The 22,214-nt window shown below is 43.1% G+C and overlaps 1 protein-coding gene across 1 annotated transcript in view; it reads right to left on the reverse strand.

Moving 5' to 3' along the window:
- LOC136679069 (otogelin-like) overlaps positions 1-22,214 on the reverse strand; it is a 509,929-nt gene that overhangs the window by 430,496 nt on the left and 57,219 nt on the right. The gene's annotated exons all lie outside the window — the stretch shown is intronic.

Consider the following 22,214-nt stretch of genomic DNA (forward strand, 5'->3'; position numbering starts at 1 on the left):
TCTTTCCTTTTATTTTCTCAAAACCTAGTTGTTTTTCTGTGATAGAGTGTCTGAGCTTTAAATATAACAAGTCAGCAGCACTATGAAGACAAAACTGGATATTTTCTGGTTTTGATACTTTTTAAAGTAGTGCGATTTCTCTAGGAAACAGGACTGTTCCAACAACCAGGACAGTTTCAACAGGCTACAGTAGAAGAAACTTGTGAAATGCCTTATCATTTTTTTCAACACGTGCTGTAAGTATTGTTATGGACTTCTATAGAGAATGTCTGCTTTGGAAAGGGATTTTTGGAACCTGCTATCAGAGTTTAAGGACTGGCATTTCGGAGCTGTGTGAGGAGTAACAGTGAGTGGGAGTACGGGCAGCAGACAGCGGGCTGAAGACTTAACAGAGCAGCGGACAGTGGAGGGACATAGATCCAGACCAGAGGATCGTGTGGATGACAACACTGCCGTGAGTACCGTGCTTTGTATAGCTCTGTAGTCTTTTCTTCTACTCCTGGTACCACAGCTGGTCCAGGAAATTCAGCTGCTAAACCTCACACTGCTGCTGAGAGGTCACAGCACAGAATCAGACCAGAATATCGGTCTTACTCACTTCAGCTGAAAAACAGATTTGAACCACTACATGCCCTTCATAAGAATCACAAACGCAATGAACACAATGCAGAAGGTGCCAGAAGTGTCAGCCGGTCACAAAACCCTAACAAACCTACAGCAGATACTTTGATCTTTGGAGATGACACTGTTAATGGGGTAACAAACCCAAAACTCATAGTGAGATGTGAGCCAAACATCACAGTCCCTGAACTTAATGCAAAGCTTCCAGCTGTACTGGCTGAGTACACGACTGTGAAGTGGATTATTTACATGTTGGAAAAAATTACACTGTCAAGCAGGAGTCTGAAGTTTTAAAAAGAGACTTTAATGACCCCCTTAACACACTCAGTAAGTTCAACTTTCAATTTTTCATCAGTGGACCTCTACCTGCAGGAGGCACCAATATGTTCTGAAGGTTACTGGGATTAAACACCTGGCTACAGAACAGCTGTCAATGAAGTTCATGGACTGAACTTCATTGACAACTTTAACTTGTTTTTTGGGATGAGAGAACTTTTTAGGAGCGATGGACTGCACAAAAACAAGAGGGGTGTTAAACTTCTGACAGACAATCTCATTTTCTCAGTGTGTAATCTATTCTCTTGGTGGTGGCACATCAACACCAACATCTAGAAACTATGCTGTACAAGCTGATGACACTATGTCCTCCCCCCACTGAGGACAACCTGAGGGAGCAGCAGACACTGGACATGAGTGGCAATGACCAATTCTATCAGCTGCCAGAGACACCAAAACCCCAAGAGGAATCTTCCATGTCCTCTATTTCCTCTCCCACATCACCCCACCTGAACCTCCCAGCAGCCATAGAGAAGCTGGTATTGGCTGGGACAAGCTTGTCACTTTCCCTGTCAGCCAGCCCTCAGGTGCAAAGAAGAACCACCCTAGCTTCTACTACACCCTCATCTACTGCCACTTCCCCACTGCAGTCCCCCAGATTGTCCCCTAAGAAAATTCACGCTCCATCACCACCTAGAGCACCTCAACGGAAGAGACAAGCTCCTCGACCCTCAGAAAGGCAGCTTCGTTCATGGCCCCATCACCAGCAGGAGCTCCACACAGCTTCGTCAGCTGATAAGAGCAAGGAAAAGTGATGTTTTTCAGGTCCTGGCTGCTGCAGTGATGATGTCAGCAGTACATGTTTACAAAATAAGCTTGGACCTTTGGTGCCTGTAATCTTTCCCAGTACTTATCAGAGAGAGAAAGAACAGGGAGTTCAGGTCAGATATTGTGAATGTAGCCAATCTACAGCATATAAAATGTAAGACAGAGAGTCTGTGGCAAAGTGCACAAATTATTAAGTTAGCTCTTCTAAATATCAGATCTCTCACAAACAAATCACACTTAATTAATAATATTACTACAGCACATGGGCTTGATTTTATACTTTTAACTGAGACTTGGCTAAATGAATGTAGTGCTGCAACTGTTTTAATGGAGTCGGCTCCTCCAGATTTTCATTTTTAAAATGTATCTTGTGCCAGTAGAAGAGGTGGAGGTCTAGCTGCTTTATTCCATGTTTCTTTTCAGTGCAAGCAGTTATCATTTGTTGACTTCACAACATTTGAGTACCTCTGTGCAGTTCTGAAAGGGACAAAACAGAAGTACAGTGCTAATTTTATTGATGGATTTACAGAGATGCTGTATTTTTATTTCTACTGACTTTGACCATTTTGTTATTGCTGGTGACTTTAACATACATATCAACAATCCCAAGGACTGAATCCCAAGATCTACATGCCACATTGGCCTCTTTTGGTCTTTCACAACATGTTACAGGGATTATACATTGTCATGGTCACACGCTGGATATTGTTATCTCAAAGAGTCTCAGCATATCAGTGACTGTGAAGGATGTCATGTTGTCTGATCACTACTGTGTTATTTGATATGTGGGCCTCACCAGTCATCAGAGACAGAAGAGTTTGTGTCAAGAAAAGGATTATAAAAAGGACTGCACAGCTACACTTTTCATGAGTAAAATGTGCACTACACCATGTGAATGATCCAATTCTGTGGATGATCTGTTGAATAGTTTTAAAAAATTGTCAGTGTTATGAATGAGATTGCGCCAGCTAAAGTGAAGGCGTTGTCTTGCAAACAGAAAGCACCTTTGAGAAATGGTTCGGTTGTTCAAATCCAAAAGAGGGAATGCCGCAAGGCAGAACACAGATGGCGTAAAACAAGTCTTCATATTCACAAAGAAATCTACAAAGATAGGCTACGTGAATACAACACGATAATATGCAAAACACGAAAATCCTACTTCTCTAGCATCATCAACAATAACATTAACAACAGCAAAATCCTCTACACCATGGTCAACAGACTTACTCACCCACAAAAAATGGCACCTGAATTATTAACAACTGAAAGATGTAATGAGTTTGCATTATTTTTTAACACTAAAATCAAGAATATCAGACAAGCAATTAGTACATCTATATCCTACAATGAGTCTGTACCCTCTCCATCATCTCATAAAGGCTCCTTAGCTAAAATGTCAGAGTTCAGTACTGTAAACAGTGAAATTTTAATTGACACAGTTAGTCATATCAGACCATCCACTTGCAGTCTTGACACACTACCAACCAAATTTTCAAAGTGTGTGTTTCACACTTTAGCACCAGACATACTCCACATTGTAAACACCTCACTCATGTCGGGGATCTTTCTGAGCTCACTAAAAACTGCAGTTGTAAAGCCTCTTTTAAAAAAGAAAAATTTAAAATAATCTCAGATTAGTAACTACAGACCAATTTCTAATTTACCGTTCATTGGCAAAATCATTGAATAGTTTTCAGGCAAATCACTAGTTTCTTGTCCATAAATAGTAGCCTAGACAAATTCCAGTCCGGGTACAATCTAATCACAGCACTGAGACTGCTCTAATCAAGGTAATTAATGACATTCGCTTAAATACAGAGGCTGGAAAGGTATCTCTTCTATTACTTCTTGACCTTAGTGCTGCCTTTGATACCATTGACCATAAGTTTCTTATAGATAGATTCGCAAACTGGGTTGGACTCTCAGGAACAGTCCTGAAGTGGTTTGTTTCTTACCTGGAAGGCAGGAACTACTTTGTAGAAATAGAAAATAATATTTCAGAGAACACGCCAGTGACCTGTGGTATCCCCCAGGGCTCTATTTTTGGTCCACTTTTATTTAATTTATATATGCTTCCTCTTGGCCAGATTCTACAAGACTATGGGCTGTGCTATCACAGCTATGCAGATGATACTCAGATTTACATGGCCCTGTCCCCAAACGACTCTGGTCCAGTTGACTCATTAAGCCAATGCCTTGAACACATCACAAACTGGATGGGACACAACTTTCTGCAGCTGAATAAAGACAGAACTGAGATAATACTATTTGAGAACAGCAATGAGTGACAATGATTGGCTACGTATCGGGACTCGAAAACCCTCAAATCTAAAGAACTGGTTCGCAAACTTTGTGTATTAATGGACTCAGATCTCAGTTTCAGTAGTCATATTAAAGCAGTTACTAGATCTGCATTTTACCATCTTAAGAACATCAGTAAGATTAGAGAATTTCTGACGAAACCAGACCTGGAGAACCTTATCTATGCCTTTATTTCTAGCGGGTTGGTTACTGTAATGGTCTCTTAACTGGGCTTCCAAAAAAGACCTTTAAACAGCTTCAGCTGATTCAAAACACAGCTGCCAGGATTCTCACTAGGAGCAAAAGAAGAGATCACACCCACCCACCCTCCCCCATCCTAAAATCCTTACACTGGATACCAGTCTGTTACAGAATAGACCATAAGGTGTTATTACTGGTCTATAAATGTCTAATTGGGGTAGGACCAGCGTATTTATCAGATCTGCTACAGAGATATGAGCCGAGCAGAGCTCTCAGATCTTTAGGAACTAGTCAGTTAGTCCTGCCTCAGATCAAAACTAAACATGGAGAGGCAGCGTTTAGCTACTATGCCGCTTTTAAATGGAACCAGCTGACTGAGAATATTAGAAGAGTCCTGACTTTAGATACTTAAATCTAGACTTAAAACATTCCTGTTTGAGCAGGCTTACAGCTCAGTTTAAAATATTCTGCACTTTTATTTCTGTAACAGCATTTTATTTCTTTTCTTTTATTGTATCATTTTAAATTGTTTTATTCATTTTTAATAATTTAATCATTTTACTCTTTTTTATGTAGTTTTTTTTATTTGACTTTTATTATTTTATTCTGGCTTTTAATTTAACTGTTTTTTTTTTTCTGTAAAACACTTTGATTGCTTCTGTATGAAAGGTGCTCTATAAACAAACTTGCCTTGCCCTGCCTAGTATATATGAGTTAAAAAATTTAATCATGACAAAAAAGAGGTTAAAATAAAAGTACTCCTTTGTAGTTTTGGGAGTTAAGAGTTTTTAAAGGCCTCAGTGTCAACACCACCAACCAAAAACCAACCAACTGCATCCTGTGTCAACTGATAAAGGACTAGAAGACCACAACCACTGTGTAACAGATGAGCTACTGTCTCTGATTTTACATCTACAAGGTGGACCAATGAAGTAGGCGTGTCTAACAGAGTGGAGCACTGCTGTGTCTGATCCACTCGTTCCAGTGCACACCTGCACTGTACAGGGATAAAATATTAAAAAATAAAATAGGGATAAAGTATGCAGAGAACAGGTTGAGTACAATCTGTAGAAGTTTGAACAACTTGAGTGTAATCTAGGGTTACAAAGTGCTCTTCTATGGTGAGTAGTGCTGGAAAATTAAATTAGATACAAGGTAGATTTTCCTAATCCAGTGATCATTTACTGTAAAATCTTATTGAAATTTTGATGATTTTTTAAAGATTAGCCTCACTTAATTTGCTGTGATAAAAATTCAAGGAGAGGTATAGCATCGGACACAGAAGCTTTAATACATACATACATACATACATCTTCTTTTCTGCTTTTCCAGGGTCGTGGTAGAAGCTTTAATAGAGAGCTGAAAAAATAATATACTATACAGTACTAACACCATCAAGCCTCATTTGAACTCTGATAATTCACCTTCCATTGAAATGAATACTTAAAGACATGAATGAGCGAGTTTGGTGTGGAAGAACTAGACTGGCCTAACCCCAACCCAAAAATTTGTATATATTCATATAAAATAACTGCTGTAATCGGTTTCATGTGTAATTAATATTCATTATTTGATATTACCTTTAAAAACCATGTTCCACGATAAAACCAGTCCTTGGTTATTTATTTGTGTGTGCACATTTCTGGCACAGAATTATTACTTTACCCAGAACCAAGAACCTTCAGAGGATCAATGAGTATAATAATTCATTAATAATTATAAATTCTAGCTAATTCTGCTATATTATATGTAATGTCGCTCAACATGAAGGCCTACTTGATGTTTTGATTTTATGGTTAGTGTGAACATGCTTTTTATTTGTTAAATTTTTAGGCTGCTGCCATGCACCTAATGTTGAAGTAATACTGTGGTTTTATCAGCTGCACTGCGTCACTGTTAATCGCATACATGAAAAACATACAACATTCCTCCCAAAAGTCTGCGAAACCCAGCTTTTGAAATTTTGTATCTCTGAAATACGGCTTGTTAAAAGACATGTGTAAATGCAGGACTAGTTTGTGAGCAGTGTTGATTCAACCCTTGATACAAAAATGAGACCGCAAATCCCGGCTTGTGAAAAATTGCACGCAGAATCCTGTGCCTTGAATTTGTAAAACAGTATTAATAGTGAACTTCTTCTAAAGTGAGAGACTGCCCACCATTAAAGGCCCAAAACAGGAGTCAAAAGGTTCCTTCCCTTTAAGTCTTGCAGTGGTGTGTGTTTCTCTGTCAGTGTCTGAACTGAAATGGTTCCCGTGAAGCTAAACCAGTGACCCCACTCTAGGGGAGGAGTTAAGTAAATAGGTGTCAGCACTGAGCCATTGTGTCTGACTTGTGCTAATGCAACTGAAGTCAATTTAGGATGCCTCCTCTCTACTGCATTTGAAGTCTCTCTGGTGCACTCTTGTGTATGACTTCTGTAATTGCAAGTTAATTAAAAACAGTTTGTTTTTCCTATGGCATACTGAGGTATGTTAATTATATTTTATTTTTTATTTACTGCTTCTGTCCTTTACTCAGTCTTCCATAAGTGGAAGTAAGTAACAAATTATTGATTATTAAATCTATATTGCTTGTGGTGAAATAAAATAAAACAGCATATTTAATTAAGCATTAAGTAGTAATAAATTTGGCACACAACCCCAGTCACCAAGTATCAGTTGTAAGACCCCATGAATGAGTGTATTTGGAATTAGCAAGTGCAACAGGAGCCACAGTGTCAGAATATACAGCAATGATCCATGGTGCTGAGCCCTCCTCTCGCATGGCAAATTTGATGTCACAGTTGATGGTCCTCCACTTAATGGAGGAGCCTAAAGACAAGGCCTTAATCAAGGTAGCCAGCCAAATGGCTACACTAGCAACAGGATAGGCCTCCTAAAGCCAGCTGAATGAAGCTAAAGAACAACATGAAATAGACACTTTGACACGCCTACAAAGAGAGTTTGAAAATAGTTTTTTTTCAGCCACTAGAGCTGAATCATGGTATCCGGCCCGCGCTACATCTCAAATCTACTTTCCTAACTCAACTTACAAGAACAGTGTAGAGAACTGGTGTGATGGCTTTGGCACTGAAAATAAATCAGAATTACCTCAAATTAGCACAGAAATTCCAGAAACCGCTGAACAGGTGATTTTACATCTGTATAAAGAGGAGTGTCAGACAGCTGACCCCTTCTCAGACACCTCAGATGAAACTGAGCATATCCCAAGGACCCCTGCAACTCAACTCAGACTGTCAAATCTGACCAACTTAATCAGGGGGGTGAAAATCAGACTCCTCTAATGTCATGGTTGTTCAAGGTGATCCACCTGTCCCACAGTTCCTGGGTCATTTAAAAGAAAAGGGGTTGCTCTTAAACTACAATTGACCACAGTCCTGGAAAAGAAGTCTGTACAAGAAGCTCTCTTGGACACTGCATCAGATATCACTGTTATGCTATCCACACACTTCTATGAAGTGTGGGCTGCAGCATACAAATGGAAATTGCAGCTAAAAAACTGTTCCCTGGTATCACTATAAAGTCTATGGCAAGAGTGCTCATAACTATAGGGCCCATCAGTCTGGTTCACCATGTACATGTACAGGTGTTGGTCATAAAATGACAATATCATGAAGAAGTAGATTTATTCCTGTAATTCCATTCAAAAAGTGAAGCTTGTATATTATACTCATTCATTACACACAGACTGATATATTTGTATATATATATGTATGATATACATATGTTTATTTCTTTTAATTTGATGATTATACCCGGCATCTTATGAAAACCCCAAATTAGTATCTCAGAAAATTAGAATATCACTTAAGACCAATAGAAAAAAAAGGATTTTTAGAAATGCGGGTCAACTGAAAAGTATGAACATGAAAAGTATGAGCATGTACTGCACTCAATACTTAGTTGGGGCTCCTTTAGCCTGAATTACTGCAGCAATGCGGTGTGGCATGGAGTCGATCAGTCTGTGGCACTGCTCAGGTCTTATGAGAGCCCAGGTTGCTCTGATAGTGGCCTCCAGGTTGTCTGCATTGTTGGGTCTGGCATATTACCTCTTCACAATACCTCATAGATGTTCTATGGGATTAAGGTCAGGCAAGTTTGCTGGCCAATTAAGAACAGGGAGACCATGTTCCTTAAACCAGGTACTGGTAGTTTTGGCACTGTGTGCAGGTGTCAAGTCCTTTTGGAATATGAAATCTGCATCTCCATAAAGTTGGTCAGCAGCAGGAAGCATGAAGTGCTCTAAAACGTCCTGGTAGATGGCTGTGTTGACCTTGGACCTCGGAAAACACAGTGGACCAACACCAGCAGATGACATGGCACTCCAAACCATCACTGACTGTGGAAACTTTACACTGGACCTCAAGCAGTATGTATTCTGTGCCTGTCCTCTCTTCTGGGACCTTGATTTCCAAATGAAATACTTTCATCTGAGAACATAAATATAGACCACTCAGCAGCAGTCCAGTCCTTTTTCTCTTTAGCCCAGGGGTGAGACACTTCTGACGCTGTCTCTTGTTCAAGAGTGGCTTCACACAAGGAACATGAAGCTGAAACCCATGTCTTGCATACATCTGTGTGTGGTGGCTCTTGAAGCACTGACTCCAGCTGCAGTCCAGTCTTTCTGAATCTCCCCCACATTTTTGAATGTGTTTTGTTTCACAATCCTCTCCATGGTGCGGTTATCCCTATTGCTTGTACACTTTTTTTTACCACATCTTTTCCTTACCGTCGCCTCTCTATTAATGTGCTTGGACACAGAGCTCTGTGAAGAGTGTGGCACCAGGTGTCTTCAATATTGAACCTTTTCACAATATTCTACTTTTCTGAGATACTGAATTTGGGGTTGTCATTAGTTGTCAGTTATAATCATCAAATTAAAAGAAATAAACACTTCAAGAGGAGTTGGTGTGTTCTCCCCGTATCCGCGTGGGTTTCCTCCGGGTGCTCCGGTTTCCTCCCACATTCCAAAAACACACGTTGCAGGTGGATTGGCGACTCGAAAGTGTCCGTAGGTGTGAGTGTGTGAGTGAATGTGTGTGTGTGTCAGTGTTGCCCTGTGAAGGACTGGCGTCCCCTCCAGGGTGTATTCCCGCCTTGCGCCCAATGATTCCAGGTAGGCTCTGGACCCCCCGCGACCCTAAAATTGGATAAGCGGTTACAGATAATGGATGGATGGATAAACACTTCAAATATATCAGTCTGTATGTAATGAATGAGTTTAATATACCAGTTTCACTTTTTGAATGGAACTACTGAAATAAATCAATTTTTTCATGATATTCTAACTTTACAACCAGCAAATTTATCCCCTATTGATAACATTCCTTTCGTTATTGGCAAGGACCTGCTCAACAGGCTTGAGCCACTGATTGACTTCAAGTGTTTGAGGATCTGGGCACAGGTTTGAGGATCTGCCCAGCTCCCACTAACATAACTTTGAAACTCAGTGCAGTCATCTAAACACCAGGCCCACTGGGAACATCAGCACATTTCCCACTCCAACAATGGCAAAGGATGCCACCAGCCAGAGAAGCGCAGCTCATGATGAACAAATGACTGTCCAGACAGTAACAGTTCTTTCTCTTAACTCATATTCAGACGTCACATGGCCTCCGGAAAGAGATAAAAAACTAAAAGATCTGACAAACCAGGGTAACCACAAGAACATCCCCTGTGATCCTACTCAATTCCCAAGTGCAAAACAAAATGAGACTAAAGGAAAACATTACTTAGTCCATAAATTGGTATACAGCACACATCAGGATAGGGACAGTTGGCAAAATTAATCAGAGCCGCAATTCACTGGGTCCCCATGATTAAAGTAGATAAAAATCAGCAGGTGCTTCAAAGGGGTTCATCACAGCCAGATGGAAACTCGCCAAAACCCCATGGGACTTGTAGGGGACAACAGAGCAGCAGACACCCAAAATACCTTTAATGGTGTTAATTGTACCTTTAATGGTGATAACCCAGTATAATCCAATAAACTTCCATCTGCACTCACATTGCAATCTGTGGTATATAATTCCAGCTTGTGTATCACCATCTGTTGCTATGCACAGCTAAGTCATTAAGCCACAACAAACTATTCACAAGGGAGTAACACAGCCAGCACAGACAGTACTGCTCTTTTTTTTTTTTTTTTTTTTTTTTTTAACTTAACTGTAAAAAAATTGTTTCTTTTTTTCTTCGGTAGTCTAAGGTGATAGCTGTGAAGGGAAAATTTTAAATGTGTGTGTTTCTTTTACAAACGTGCTCATTGAATCACTAGTATTTAGTAGTAATCATTAGTATTTAGTAGTAATTAGTAGCAATCATTGATGATTAGTAAAGGTCTTTGTTTTATATAAAGATGAGCTGTTTTATGAAATGTAAGTTGTATTATTCTGTCTTTAGACTCTTTCACCAACTCACTGTTTTAGTAGAAAAGGAATTTGATGGGAGTACATAGGAGTGCAGCTTGAAAGAGCTACACTCCTGCATCCACGGTATCAAGGACATTTTTCTTTTTTTTAATGAGCACGAGATGTAGCTGGTTCCTAGAACTTTGTTTCTAACTATTATCTTTTTCTCCTTGATATGTGGCTCAGCTAAGAAAAAAGGTTTTTTTTTGTTCTCTGTCTCAAAGCAGAGCGGGGCAGAGCAGAGCGTTAGTGGATGCTTTTAGCTGCTCTCAATAAAAGTTACTCAAAGACCACCTTCAGTCTCATTTCTTATTAGCTGATAATTTCCATGACAAACTTGGCATCACGAACAGGATGACTATACCCCTCGCATGCAGAAGGAACAGAGCCGCTGGGAGGACACTCTTCAGGAGAAAACCCTGAATCAGGAGGGAACACTGCTTGAACGGGAAAGTACCGCTGAAAAGTGGGCTCTTTCCCTGATGCACCCGAGGACCCGTCATCCGACTAAAAAACAAAAAATTTTTTTCCCCTTCAGTTTTCATAGTATCTCAGCAGAACTATAGAACTGTTAGGCATAACAGGGCTGTCTGGGACAGTTTGGTATACGACGGTATAGCCGCATGGGGCAGACCATCCCTTGAAATTGGTTTTCTAGTATTAGACGTGTGCTAGAATAACACAGAGGCCTCTGGGTTTCGCGAGAACAAAGTGTGTGTATTGAAAACCGTGTGAGGTCCTTATTGCACTAAGTGAACTAAATTACACTGAAGTAAAAGGTCTTTGAGAAAACTGATTATGAGATCCCATAGTAGTAAATGGGCCCACATGACTTCAACTTGGACTTGGATAGCTTTTAAAAAGCTATGTTTTTAAATATGAGAAACAATATGGTAAAGCTTCCTTGAAATATATGGAAATATGGATCAATTGTTATGGGTTTCCTGAGTTGGGAACTTTAAGTGTAAAAAGGTTGCATGCCTTTAAAAAGGCACTCTCAGCGCACCAGATCTCGGGACAGACAGGAGAGGAGAGAATCTGCTTTTATGAAGGACCAGCCATGTCATCACCAAAGTATCGGTGGTATGAGAAGACCATTCAGCTCCCACTGGTCACAGTATCTGGACCAGAGCACCCTATACTGGTCCATAGATACTGGACAGAGGACGACCTGACTGAAGTGGCCAAGTCCCTGCCTAATCACAGAGAGGTGGGGGGACAACGATTCTCAGAACAGATACTCAGCTTCTGTCAGTCCTTTATGCCAATCACTCATGAACTGAGATGAATCCTGATGTGGAAAATGGGGACTGACTTCTCCTGAATAGATAGAAACTGGCCAGAAGTCACCTGATGGGAAAGTAATTAATCATAATTATTCTTTATATGCTAAACAGTTGAGCTCCACCCCTTTTGGGCTCCCGCTAATTACAATAAACGTACATGGCAAGTCATTAAAGTTTTTGGTACACTCAGGAGCTGCATGTTCTGTGATTCAGACTAAACAATTTAAACTGCCCCTGTCAGGGAAAACTGTAAATACCCTCGGGGCAGGGGGGCATGTTACTGTAGAGAAATATTCCATACCTGTACAGTGTAATATAGCATACAGACAGATCACTCATTCCTTTCTAATGTCCAATGTATGCCCTATAAACTTAATAGCACGAGATTTAATGTGCAAATTGGGATGTGTATTGACTAGCACCCCAGAAAGAGTTCAAATGGAGATGAGTGATCTTCAATTAGTACAATATAATGCCCACACCCCCTTGTATGCAGCTGGCAGCTGATAAAGGGAACCTCGGACCCAGCTGAACACCTGCTTTGGCAGGCCCAGGCTGTGACCGAGTTTCCAGATTACATGTGTTTTGACCAGCTTCACTGTACTTCGTATGTGCATGAAGGGCCTAACCAGGAATTTGAAAAAGAATTCCTGGAATGAGACTCTCCTGACGAAACCCTCCACAGCACTCTTCTCTTTTGGAGTGAGGAGTGGGTGGCTGCCAGTGTCTCGCTAAATTCTAAACAAAATGCATTTTTTTATGTGGATGAGTCAGTACCCCACATTTCATTGGGAAAGGCATCCACCTCAGCTCAATGGAAGGAGGTGTGGCCATGGATGTTCAGAGTCACCCAGAGTTCCCAATGGGAACCTGGGACCACACTGGCGGTTAAATACTGTGCCCATTACAAGGCATGGAGAAAACCTCTGGGCTGTACTATGCTCGTGCACCGAGCAGTGCAGCTGGTATCAGAACATCAATGGGACTTTCGGACACCTCAGCTGGAACACCCTTTTGAGGAGGAGCTAGCTGGGATCCCTGAAACACTGTGGGCTAAATCTAAGGGTGATGTGGGGTTAATTAAAAGGTGTGCTCACTCCAAAGAGCTCATATAGAATCAGAATCAGAATCTCTTTATTTCGCCAGGTATGTTAAACATACTAAGAATTTGTCTTGGTGACAGCAACACATGTATGACATGTAACACAGACTGTTAACAAACATAACTCTAAAAGAGGTACAATAAACAATAAATAAACTAAAGAATACAGTTAAGTACTAGAAAAAAAAGAGCGTTAAGACATAAATTAGACAACATAAAGTATAAAATCTATACTGTGCAGATATGAGTATGAATATAAATGTTTCCAAATATTCCTGAAGTAGGTTATATTATATATTGTTGTAGGAGTTACAGAAATAGAACTTCTGTACAGCTGTGCAAAATAGCAAAGTGCAAGTGAGTAAAGTGTCCTGTTCAGTGCAGTTAAGTCCAGTCGGTTTAGTTCAGTGGTTTGGAGACTCAGAGGTGTTCACTGTGGTTGAGGAGAGCTACAGCTCTGGGAAAGAAGCTGTTAGCATGTCGTGTTGTGCTGGTTTTGATGGTCCTTAGTCTTCTACCAGAAGGGAGAGTCTGGAAGAGGTGATGTCCAGGATGTGAGGGGTCAAGCGTAATTTTGTCAGCGCGTTTCCTCACCCTGCTGCTGTGGATCTCCTGAAGCGTTGGCAGGTTACATCCAATGATCTTCTCTGCTGATCTGATGATGCGCTGGAGCCTGGCTCTTTCTTGTGAGGTAGAGGAACCAAACCAGGTGGTTATGGATGAGGTGATGATGGACTCGATGATCGCTGTGTAGAACTGGATCATCAGGGTCTGTGGCTGGTCAAATTTCTTGAGCTGTCTCAAGAAGAACATTCTCTGCTGAGCTTTCTTGGTGATGGAGATGGTGTTCCACTCCCACTTCAGGTCCCTGGATATGGTGGTGCCCAGGAACTTGAGTGACTCTACAGTGGAAATTGCGGTGCCATTGATGTAGAGGGGGGATACAGGGGGTGGGTTGCGTCGGAAATCCACCACCATCTCTACAGTCTTGTCTGTGTTCAGCAGCAAGTGGTTGTCACTGCACCAGGACACCAGCTGACCAACCCCCTTTCTGTAAGCAGACTCATCACTATTGGCTATGAGGCCCACCAGAGTGGAATCTTCTGCAAACTTCAGGAGCTTTACAGCTGGTTCCTTGGAGACACAGTCGTTGGTGTAAAGGCTGAAGAGAAGGGGTGAAAGAACACACCCTTGTGGAACTCCAGTGCTGAGTGTTCGAAGGTCTGAGGTGTGTTTCCCAAGCCGCACATACTGTCTTCTGTCTGTGAGGAAGTTTGCAATCCACTGACGCATGGAGTCCGGCACTGACAGCTGGGACAGTTTGCTTTGAAGTAGCTGTGGCACAACGGTGTTGAAAGCCGAGCTAAAGTCAACAAACAGAACCTGAGCGTAGGTTCCAGGGCTGTCCAGATGCTGAAGGATGAAGTGGAGAGTTAGGTTGACCACATCATCAACAGATCTGTTTGCTCTGTATGCAAACTGCAGGGTGTCCAGCAGGGGGTCTGTAATGGTCTTTAGGTGGGTTAAGACCAGGCGTTCAAAGACCTTCATGACCACAGATGTCAGGGCGACAGGTCTGTAATCATTAAATTCAGTGATGATGGATTTCTTGGGGACTGGAATGATGGTGGAGGTCTTGAAGCAGGCTGGAACACAACGGAGCTCCAGTGATCTGTTGAAGATGCTGGTGAAGACTGGTGCTAGTTGGTCACAGCAGTGTTTTAGGATGGATGGAGAGACTGAATCAGGTCCCGGGGCTTTCTTCACCTTCTGTCTGCTGAAGAGTCTGTGGACGTCCTGCAGGCTGATGGTGAGACAAGCTGGGGGTGGAGGTGTGAGAGCCAGTGTGGGGGAGGAGGGGGGTTGATGATGGGGTGAGAGAGTCTGCTGATTGTCTATTGTTTGAAATCTGCAGAAGAACTCATTCAGGTCGTTGGTGAGCTGACGGTCGTTCAGGTGGAGGGGGGTATTTCTCACCTTGTAGCCAGTGAGAAGCTGAAGACTGTTCCAGGCTGACGATGGGTCGTTAGCTGTGATGTGGTTATTCAGCTGCTCTGAGAACTTTCTTTTCGCTGCTTTAACCCCTTTCTCCAATCTGTACTTGGTTTTTTTGTAGACAGCTCTGTCTCCACTCCTGAATGCGGCCTCCTTCTCTCGCCTAAGCTGTTTCAGTTCTATAGAAAACCAGGGTTTGCTGTTACTGTGTTTAACACGTGTTCTAGTTGAAATACAGCTGTCTTCACAGAAGCTTATATATGACGTCACAGCGTCTGTGTATTCGTCCAGTCCATCTGTCGCCTCCTCAAACACAGCCCAGTTTGTGGATTCGAAGCAGCCCTGCAGCTTCTTTATGTCTCCACTGGTCCACCTCTTCACTGTTGTAATGGCCAGCTTGTTGGTTTTGAGTTTCTGCCGGTACGTGGGAATGAGGTGAACGAGGCTGTGATCGGAGAGCCCGAGAGCGGCGCGCGCAACAGCGCGATAGGCATTCTTGATACTTGTGTAGCATTTGTCTAGTGTGTTGCCTTCACGTGTAGCGCACGCGATATGTTGCCTGTATTTGGGCATCTCCTTCGTGAGGTTAGCGCTGTTAAAGTCCCCCAGAATGATCAGCAGCGAGTCTGGATGATCTCTCTCTAGTTCCATTATCTGTTCGGCCAGTTGTCTCTGCGCGTCGCTGGTGCACACGCTCGGCCTAATGTACACGCCGGCCAGAATGAAGGAACTGAATTCTCTGGGAGAGTAAAACGGCCGACAGTTAATGAAGAGAGACTCCAGATGAGGAGAGCATGATGTTAACAATACTGTAGTGTCTCTGCACCAGCGCTCGTTGATGTAGAAGCAGATTCCTCCTCCCCTACTCTTCCCGCTACGTTCCACGTCTCTGTCCGCTCTCAGTAGCTGGAAGCCCGGTACGTCCAGCGCACTGTCCGGGATCAGCTCGTTCAACCAGGTCTCCGTGAAGCAGAGGGCAGAAGCAGAGGAGAAGTCCTTGTTGGTCCGGTGGAGCAGGAGTAGTTCCTCAGTTTTGTTGCTGAGAGATCGGAGGTTGGAGAGGAATAATGATGTTAGAGGTGTGCGAGGCCCGCGCCGACTGAGACGCACGAGCGCGCCCGCGCGTCTGCCCCTTCGTCTGTGCCTCCAGCGTCTCCTTGCGAGGCCGAGCAGCGTCAGCGCGGCCGTTGTAAAGATTTCCACACACTCTTAAGGTTCTTGAATAAATTCCGGCATAAAATCAGGAGAAATGTTGTCCCTCAAGCAAAGAGGCAATCAGTTCATGATGTTTTATGTGCTTACCTGAACTTGTCAAAAATTTTCTTTGTTTCCAAATGCACCCAAAATCTGTGGCCACACCCCAAGCATACCTTGAATCAGTGTACACTGTTACTGATTTATATGCTGCCAACTCACATGCTTTGGTCAGGGCTACCAGGTCTGACGCCTGTGCAGAATAGGAGCTTGGAAGTGGTGCACTTTGTACAGTTTCATGATCTGACACAACTGCATATCCTACTCTATTAATACCTGTTTCATCTTTTGATGCTGATCCATCCACATAGTAGACAACATCTGGGTTAGGGAGGGGCTCATCAATGAGGTCTGACCTTGGTGAACAGACCTCAGTGATGATTGGCATACAATCATGTGGCTCTCCCTCTCCTTTCAGGGGGAGAAGCTAAACCGAGGGGGGAAATTCAAAACACCCCCAAGACAGAGGAAGCCTATCTCCCTCTCGTGGTTAAAGTGCACAATTACAGGGAAACCACTTCATAACTAGCGTGAATTGAAGGGTGTATTTTCCCGTGCTTTCCCGTAACTTTCCCTCCTCACTCTCCCACTAGCAGTCTTCCTTTTAGAACTTGAACACCATACAGACTAGCATTTGTCCTTAAGGTACTTAGTGCAGGTGATTTTAATTCAGGTGAATTTAAAAAGGATTAACAAGATCAATCCTAGTTAAATAGAATTAAAGTACAACACACAGTTTGGCACAGCTAACATGGCAGAAGGGACTTCTCCCTCGGAAGTACATGGAGATAACTTATGGGATGAGGCATTCTCTGTCCTGACCAGCCAGCCATGCAGTGATGTGATACCCAGACTCACAGAAATAGTGCAAAAAGCCTCACAGGTCAGTCATGAACACATGGAGGCCAAATGGGTAGATGACCACTTAACAGACATACTCAAGGGCAAGCCCCTAACTGAGGCATTAGGTCAAAAAGCCATCCTAGCTATAGTACAGCTCAGGGCCAGTGAACATGAACTTGATGTGTCACGGTGACAGCGGGAAAAGGTGGAGGCAGAATTAAGTCAGCTTCAGCAAAAAATGGCTGAAGGGAACACCCTGCCATATGTCACTCCTAATGTGCCACCTAGTGTGGCTACTGAAAGACAGGATTAGCAGGAAGACAGTGAGGATCAGGGACCATAAACTTTAGAGCTGCTACAGCACCTCCTCTGGTATCAACAGGTATTGCGCCTGCCCCTGCATTTCCTGTCAGCCGTGCATTCCAACAACCTGCTAGACCCAGTGCACTGCAAACCAGTGCCTGGCCCCCTCAGACTCTACACTCTCCTGGCCCCTCATACAAGGACCTGGGCAAAATTGCATGCAATATAACACGCTTTGATCCCAAACCAGATGGTGCTAATGATATCTTTTCTTATCTGAAAGGTATTGATTTCTATCTGCAATGGTTCCCCGGAATCACAGTAGATGACAAACTTTATGTGATTAAACTGAACTTTAGCCGAGACGCCAGTAACTTCATTGAACGCCAGCAAGATTATGTGAAAGCGCGACATGAAGTGCTTTGCCAAGCATTGGAGGAAGAATTCTCCAATTACCTGTCACAGACAGGACTGGCCGCTGCCTTGAATGTAAAACAGCAACGCCAGGAATCCCCTCAGCAGTATTATAACAGACTCAGGCAGGCATATCTCGGACCTAGAAATGACTCCGGAATGGAGGAAAAGTAAAATTTTAAATCATTATTTATCCAAAACCTCCATCCCCACACTAGTCAGCTGGGAGTCTCAGCTTGCCCTTGTACCCTGTCTAGCAGACAGTTGCATGACTTAGCTCTTAGAGGTTTCCTAAAATCCCAACAAAATGCAAATAAACGGCCTGAAATACCCCTAGTCCTAAATGTCAATACCACCTTTAGAGTTGGAGTAGCACACCCATGCTGATCCACCAAGATCCTTCACAGACGCTGTGGTCCAGAGAGGGCCCGAAAGATCCTCTCCCTCACAACACTACAAATGCTACCCTCCTCGCAGGTCAGACAGGAATCGAGGCAAATATTTCTGGAACCCTCGGGACAGGTCTGGATATGGTTGTGACTATTACCCTGCAGAAAACCATGGTGCGGGCCACGGAAAACCAGCATATCCCCCTAAGTGATAAAAGCAAACAGCTCAGAACCAGCCTTCTGATTCTACTAAAGAAAAGAAGGAGAAATACTGGTATCAAAATAAAGAAAATCATGTCAAAGACAAGTCCAATGGCAATGAACTAGGAAATCCGCAGAATGCTTGCAATGATTTGTAAAGAGAAAAAGAAAAAACCTGACATTCTCTCTATCAACTCTGTGCAATCTGACTTAGAGTCATCCTCTAAAACCCCAGAAATGATAGAAAGTTGTAGAAAGATGTGAGCAGGGTGACAAGCGAAGCTCCATCTTCCAGTGTATAGTGCGATGTCCTTGTGACCCAGACAACTACTGAGAACAAAATGGTACAAGGGGGTGACTATCAAACACCATCAAGTGCTGTCTTGGTTGTTCTGTTAGATGGCAGTAAAGGTTTAATGCCAGATGACCCTTCTGACACCTGTCCAACAGTTAATTGGAAATTTAACTGAAAAAGGAGTTGCACATAAGTTCTACTTGTCCACCATTGTGGAAGGAAGTTTAATGCATGAGGCCCTGCTGGACACTGCATCAGATGTCACTCTATTGTTTTCCACCTTGTTCCACCAGATTTGAGCTATTGCTTGATGTGAGAATCGTGAGCTACAGCTCCAAGACTGTGCTCTTAAAATTCAGCCGTACTCACATGCAGGCCTCACAATTCAATCCATGGCGTTAATACACTTAGCCATCGGACCGATGACTTTGGTGCATCCAGTTCACGTGTCTCCTCTTGAAACAATTCCCTTCCTCATCGGCAAAGACCTCCTTAACCAATTTGAACCACTGATTGACTTCAAAAGGTCAAAGATCATGAGCCTTTGCCCATCTGCACCCCACACCACCGGGAAGCTCAGTGTTGCCACCTCGAAATCTAACCTGAATCGGTAGGAGGTCCACCAAGTCCGACCTCTCACATTGAGGAGGAGGAAATTGAGCTCATGGTGGCCACACCAGAGACCACAATCTCTTCTTGGCCTGCTACTGCCATGTTAGAACAGCGGAGCACGTTTCTTTGCACTTTTGCTACGCCTTCCACAACAGATACTCCTGGCCTTCCCATCATGAACGGCCTCACAGTACAAGAGCATCACGTTGACAATGCAGTTCTGCTTCTGTGGATTGACAAGTCCGCCATAAGCAGAACACTCTTTGAGACCCTGTGCCTCACTCAGCCAAATATTCCTTTGGTGAGCAGTCCTTGTCACTTTCTTCTCGACCCAAAGTCAAAAGTAATGTCACCCACTGAAAAGGGTATTCACCCATTACTTCTTGGTCATCCCTAGCTTGCCACATGACACTTACATTGGAAGTGATTTCTTGGTGCGCCTTGATGTCCATGTAGACACCCTCAGTAATGTGCTTGACTGAAGGTTCTTGACTGAAATTTCAACAGAAAACTTGTCCTCAGATACCAGCAACCTTGGCTCAGGACAAACTATTCATGAGGTATGTCAGGTTACTAACCAAGGTTCCCTTGTGGTGCCTGCGAACACCGCAAATGTACCCATCCGCTTGGTCACACCTTTGGTGGAAACACGAGCAAGATCCACCTATCTGTTCGTACGAAATGAAACCGCTCATCCCTTAACGATTCCTCATTCATCTCCTTTGGGTTGGTTGGTCAGTACAAAATTCCATGATTTTGCATGGCAAATCCCTATTATAGGACCAATGCCTGAGTCCTTGAGCACCCAGAACCAAAGGTGTACTATACTGAACCAACATGAGCCGATGCTCTCTTCTCGGCTCTGGACATGAGCAAAGATGCCATTTGCGGAATAGATTTAGCTGATGATAATCAAATGACGGTCATGGTCCTTTCTTTGGACTCATCCCTGGAATCATCCTGGGAACCATCCCACTTTGGGGGCACTTTGAGTCACCACAATCCTAAAGAACTATCTGACTCTGAATATATGATTCAAGTTGAACAAGTTCTCAAGGAAGCCGATGCACTCCAAAGCAAAGAAGAACGCGAGAAACTCTGTGGTGTGCTTCGTAAATATCAAAAATCTTTTGCCAAAGATTCCATGGACTGTGGTCTCACTGACATTCACTCAGTGCGCATTCCCACTTGTCCAGGACCACCACCCACGTTTGTCCGCCAATACAAAATCCCGCTGGCATCATATGGACCGGTACAGGAAATCATTGATGACTTGCTGGAAAAGGGCATCATTCGACCCTGCAACAGCACATACTCTGTACCATTATGGCCTGTCATAAAACCCAATGGTAAATGGCAACTGACCATTGATTATAGGAAACTTAATCAACAGGTTCCATTGTATCGGTGGCGATGTCACAATTAGAGCAAGAACTTCCCTCAGTCTGAAACACTAAATAATTTTCCACCATCGATGTAGCCTCTGGAATCTGGACACAAGCTAGCTTTCACCTTCGCGAACCGACAGTATACATTCACTCTCTGCCCCTTCAGGTACGCCAACTCACCAGAAGAGTTCAACATTTTCTTGAACAAAGCATGCCCTGATACCCACGAGCGAGGCACCCTGATAAATGTGGATGTCATCTTCATGCGTAATCACCCCTCACAGCCACATATTGAAGAGATTGATCATGTTCTTGACCAGCTCATGACATCAGGTGCGAAAACATCACTCACCAAATGTCGGTGGTGCAGAACAAAGGTGAATTACGTCGGTCTACTCGTTGGTGTTGAACCACAAGTGAGTCAAGTGCAAGGGGTAACAGACCTTGCAGCACCAACCAATCTTAAGGAACTCCGTAGTTTCTTAGGGGTATGCAACTACACACACCAGTTCATTGAAATCTATGAGGACCTAGCCTGTCCACTTTATGACCTACTAAAAAAGGATACCCAATTCACCTGGGTCGAAGCCCAGGAACACGGCATGCAAGCACTGAAATCAAAACTGTGCACAGCCCCATGCCTTGCCTATCCTAGCAAAGAATTCTACCTAGAAGTGGGATTTTCTGACCACTGTCTCAACTCCGGTCTGTATCAATTACATGACCAAGACAAACATGTCATAGCCTCTGCTAGTAAAACTATGCTGGCTGCTGAACACAAATATTGTGACTGCGAAAAAGCATTACTAGCAACAGTGTGGGCAGTCAAACATTTCTCCAGCTATCTAGGTGGTCAGAAGGTGATTGTTGAAACTCACCCTCAGCCAGTCGCTTTCCTGAACAGCCAACAAATTCGAGAGGGTATAGTGACTAATGCTCGATTAGCCTCCTGGCTAATGGCTTCTCAAAGCTTTGACTTGGAGGTATGGTAGAGCGAGTCAACTGTTGTTAGCATACTGAAAAAGTATGTAGTAAGCAAACCAGCGAGACTGGGATGTCAAGCTACCCCTTGTACTGATGGCCATATGTGCGGCACTACATGATACAGTCGGGGTCTCACTCTTTGAGTTGATGAAAGTTATATCAGCCAGGTGAATCTAGCATAGCAGTAGCCTACACCACTCATCAGTATATGGAGGATTTGCGGAAACACCTCAAAGCCACTTTTACATTTGCCCAGCAGAAGCTGGAAAAATGTGCAGAAGGTTGCAAAGCATAATATGATGTTGTGTACCAGATTAAAATCAACAAAGGTCAGGGCAGTACTGATCTCAGATGGGTCCACTGCAACCAATTCAGTCCACACAAAACCCCCATTGGTCCTGTAGGGGACACTAATGTTTGTGTTAGGTCATAAAACAAAAGAACCAAAGGCAAGAAGGGTGTTGGTTAACAACCAGCTACAGCCTCCTACTCCCAACCTTAGTTGCGCTATC

This window comes from Hoplias malabaricus, chromosome Y, assembly GCF_029633855.1.
Source record: "Hoplias malabaricus isolate fHopMal1 chromosome Y, fHopMal1.hap1, whole genome shotgun sequence".
NCBI lineage: Eukaryota > Metazoa > Chordata > Actinopteri > Characiformes > Erythrinidae > Hoplias > Hoplias malabaricus.